Source organism: Salvelinus fontinalis, chromosome 3, assembly GCF_029448725.1.
Source record: "Salvelinus fontinalis isolate EN_2023a chromosome 3, ASM2944872v1, whole genome shotgun sequence".
NCBI classification, from domain to species: Eukaryota; Metazoa; Chordata; class Actinopteri; order Salmoniformes; family Salmonidae; genus Salvelinus; species Salvelinus fontinalis.
Window position 1 is genome coordinate 72,744,021 of NC_074667.1, and position 4,817 is coordinate 72,748,837.

The following is a 4,817-nucleotide window of genomic DNA, read 5'->3' on the forward strand; positions in this document are numbered from 1 at the left end:
CTTGGAAAGACCTGGTACAAAGACTATTGTAGTAGCCGTAAAGCCTAATGCCTCTCTCTGCCTTTCTCCCGGGTATCCTCTATCTGTGGTCAAAATGACGGAAGACGAAAATAAGTGTCTGTGAGTCTGCGGACCTGTTGAATCAAGGGGCATTAACTGCTGCTGCTGCTGAATAATTGATGGACAGCTACATCCCAGAGGCCATTATGACTCCTATTTTACCTCCTGCACTTTTTTGCTGGATGTCACACCGTCTTCATCCCATCCACGGTGAAGACAGGGAGGGGTTCAGGACGAGGACTGCCTGGGGAGGAGGCAAGGAGGTTACTCCACTCGCAGGGCCCGTTATTTTAAGCAGAGCCACCACAATAATTTCCCTCCATTGGTCCTGGGAGTTTTTCAGTGTTATTTTCCCCCCTGCTGAATTGAGAGAAAGCAGGGGCTGACATTGTAGTCTATGCGGGGTCGACACAGAAAACTCATCAGTCCCACTTTGTACTCACTGCTTTCACTATTATTCACAGCTGAGGTCCTTCACGGGAGATGTCAAATGCGCATATGATAGCATCCCCATATAATTGAATTCCCCCTCATTGCTTTAGCTACAGAAGTTGCCCGTTATGTGACCCCGGCACATATTAGGAACAGTGTTGAATGGCCATGAGGCTTCATGGGAATCCATCTATCTGTCTAATGCTGGGACCTTGGTGAAGTATGCCCATAATAAAGATGTGTGGGTATGGCTCCAGGGCTGGGATTGCTTTGATCTCTCCTTGTGGAGCCTTACCTCATGGCTGAAGCCATCCAATCACATGACTTAATGAGAGCAGTGTGTCCACAGAAACGTGTCAGTGGAATGAGCTGCTGCTCCCCTTACAATGTAAATACACATTAACACTGGAGATTAATGAGATAATCTCATTTTAGTATGCATGTGTGTGCGTGCATGAGTGTGTTTGTGCGCACTTATGTTCTCTCTGTGTGTGTACGTGTGTGTTTATGTGTGTGTGTGTGTTTATGTTTGTTTGTGGTGGGGAGGTTGTTGACAGGCTTCTAGTGATCCAAAGCTCCCTGTTAAATCTACAGACACATCAAAATACAAACTGTATGACGGTATAATTTAATGGCATGTATTTTTACAATTACACATTCTGTAAGGACTGATGCGATGTCTGTAGCCATGTAAGTTCCTTCAATAACGACACAGAATATAATGTCATAAGTCAATTAAAATGGCCAGATGTTTTCCCCCCAAACATGAATTATCAGCCATGCAGTGATTTTCATGTCCTGCCCACTGGCTCTGTTCACTGTGTGTGTGTTTGGGGGGGGGGGGGGGGGGGGTCAGTGTGTCAGTGTGTGTGCGAGTGTGCTTACGTGTGTGTGTTCTCTGAGAGGTAGATGGCTTGGGTTTATGATGATAACACTCCGAGGGTGTCCAAAAGCAATCAAAGTCAAATCCAAATGTTTGCCTCCTCTCTCCGGAGGCGATTTCAAAGCATTATCTTGATTATTCCGCCCATTCCTGTCTTTTGGGGAAGACAAAATACAACGCTTGAGAAATGGAGAGATAATAGTGCAATTACTAGAGAGAAACCCTTTTAGAGTGAGTGGTAATGCTTTGTGAGGTGAGAGAGTGAGTCTGAGAACAACAGGAGTGTACTCCCAACCTGAGTATATAAGGGACATAATGCATATTATAACACATCAGCTGCTCTCTGAAGATTTTTTCATGCAGACAATCAAAGTCAGGGCTTCTCTGAACTCCTAACAAATAGTTATCCTTTTGCTGCTTTGTGCTACAGCCTTTCCAAGGCAACCTCTCCTTGTCATCAGTTTCCTCCAGGTTTCTACTCCATTCAAATCAAATCCAATTTTATTTGTCACATGCGCCGAATACAACAGGTATTACAGTGAAATGCTTACTTACAAGTCCTTAACCAACAATGCAATTTTAAGAAAATACAGAGAAAAAAAGTAAGAGATAAGAAAAACAAATGATTAAAGAGCAGCAGTAAATAACAATAGCGGGGCTATATACAGGGGGTACCGGTACAGAGTCAATGTGTCAATGTGCGGGGGCACAAACAGGCATTCTTAGACATAGTGCCTGTGTCTGAGAATGCCTGTTTGCTACCTTCCTTAGGGCTTCCTGAAGGCTATTGTCAAAATGAGTTATAAATGCATACGTTAATACATTTTAGTAAGGTACTTTCTTGGATGAGTTTGAACATTTAAAATGAAACATCGGATAAATTAGTATATCTCAATCGTGTTTTTTTTCTTGAATCTGAATGTATGTGCATTAGCGATACCATCATCCCAAATTGGCAGTAGGCTATATCTGGGTCTATTGGGAGTTCACGTTTCAGCACCACAATGCAAGTTACTCAAGTCTGGCTTATTGTGAAGTCAATAACTCTGATAAATAGGCCTACATCATGGGCAAGAAACATATTGTTTTTAATCAAAAATATATAATAGTAGTAGCAAGCTATCAAAGTTGATCTCTGGTCCTCCTCATCTTCGTGCTCTCCTTCTCAAACTGAACGGAACATAGGCTACAGGCTAGTCCATGCGCAAGACTAAGCCAAATAAAAAAATATTTTCGGAATAAGCCTTTGACTCTCCTCATGAACTGGCACCATAGACCTACACAGCACAGACATTGGTTAGGCAGCACACAAAAACATCAGCAACAGCATAGCAGGCTGGGGCTCAGCGTTGGAATATCCATTGCAGTGTGTAATGCAGCCTAGTTTTATTCATGCCATCCCAGCAGCTACCTTAGAAATATAATTTTGCTCTGTGCTTCTCCGAGCATGCAGTTTGTAGCCTATAGCCTATGGATCATTTGATTGAGACCACACTAAATAGCCTACAGGTACACTTGATATTGTGAGCCCAGCAGAGAATCAGAGATGAGAGGCAGCACTTGGCACACATCGATATATAGCCTAATAAGCAAGTCATTGTAAAACACTGAGAAATATAGAAATTTCATCAATTACAAATTACATACCCTCCCTTGGACAACATTTTTAATATATATATATATATATATATATATATATATATATATATATATATATATATATATATATATATATATACTAAATCCTCCCCTTGACTGAAATTGAAAAAGCATGACCCTCCCCCATTTCCTCCAGGTAGGAGTACCCATTATTTCGATCCAACCCTAATATGCAATTAATTACAATGTGCATGTGTGACAGGCCACCTCTTTACTTGCAATTTCCTTGGCACCATACAGTATATCAAAGATCCATCAAATATTCAATAAACCATCACATTTAAGAGGATAAATCTAATTTCCTATTATTAGCGCTTGATGAGCCATATTTATTGCACGAGGCCAAGGCCGGAAGTGAAAATGCCACAGAGTGGCGCCAAATCATCGTGGTCCGTATTTTCCCGGGCTCACTGGTAATGTTGCTTGAAATAATACACTTGTCTCAGGTGCGTGTCCTCCTCTGCCTGCTGATGCTAACGCTCCGGAGTGGACCCCTCATCTCAAATACGTCGTCTGGACCGTGAAGAGACATAGTCTACACACAACAAATGAACAAAACAATACTGCATGAACTGCAATAACAACAATCTGTTCTGTAGAAACAATGATTGACTATCAGTCGTTTCTTTCAAGCTCGTTGGGAAGTTGTGAAAAAACGCTAAAGGACCAGGAACTTAAGAAGACTTCAGAGTTTCTATATATGCAGTCGACCGATTAAGCCGGGAGCTCGGTCGAGCTTGAAAGTCTATGCAATAGGCTACATTTTCTTTTGACATCTTTTGACTCAGGGATTTGGCGTTTTGAACGCCTGATGTCTACCCATTTTCCTAGGTTCTGTTTTGTCGTGGTGGGTACATTCACGGGCTAAAGGAAATTGTATTTCTTTAACATTACCCTGTTTTTGTTTTTGAAAATGGAGAGCAAATGAGAGGGGCATTTCCCGGGATTAATTGACAGCACAACGACAGGTAGGTTTAACGATTTTCTCAATAGGCTACATAATTTCGATCACGTCTAAATCACTTGAAATTTTTATATATCCAAATTATTAAGGCTTATTGTGTAAGCATAACACGTCTGTGCACTGTATGGAATAGCCTACATCAATCACATTCTGTGGACTTAATATATTAATTTACAGCGATTTCTACAGACTTAAAAAAATCGACTTTATTACATACTGAACAATCTATCCGATGTTCAAATACCTTTTTGTGGTTATTATTATTTCTGTTTACTAAAACTATATTTTATATGTGTGCTTAATTTGTGATAGGAATGGATGCATGCAAACCATTATCATAGATGGACATGCAAAGCAATACAATCCCAATAAATAATGGTTGATGACTAAAGCGTTCACGTGTGTCTAAACATGTTATCTAGAGAGGTGTTGGGTTTTGGTTTCTTCTCTTTATCATGTGTGTAAAACCCCGTGTTCCATATGGATAGCTGCATATTAGCCCACAGAATCTGCATCAAAAGTTGGCACACGAGGTTATGAATGAGATCCATATGAACATAGGCCTAATACAGTTGTATTTCAATGATGCTGTAAATTAGTTGTAATAGGTTTCATTTCGATAATAAAATGAGAAGAAGCATTAAATAATTGGACCCAGTGTATATCATAGTTCCCGGTGCAGCTCAGATACAGGTCTGTGAGTGGATAACTTCACTCAATGTGAATCCCATAACTGAGGGCATTTTGAAGAAATTCTAATAATTAAAGCATGCAATGGCAGACCCCCCCCCCCCTCTCTCTCTCTCTCTCACACACACA

The 4,817-nt window shown here is 40.8% G+C and overlaps 1 protein-coding gene across 3 annotated transcripts in view; it reads left to right on the forward strand.

The window, feature by feature from the left end:
- The first annotated feature begins 3,451 nt into the window (after positions 1-3,451).
- LOC129851408 (chemokine-like protein TAFA-2) overlaps positions 3,452-4,817 on the forward strand; it is a 150,770-nt gene continuing 149,404 nt past the window's right edge. For 2 of the 3 annotated variants that reach the window (XM_055917919.1, XM_055917920.1), the window contains exon 1: positions 3,455-4,002. The gene's annotated coding sequence lies outside the window, so the exon portion shown is untranslated. Of the gene's footprint in view, positions 4,003-4,817 lie in introns of all 3 variants that reach the window. The other variant, XM_055917921.1, reaches the window with a different exon arrangement.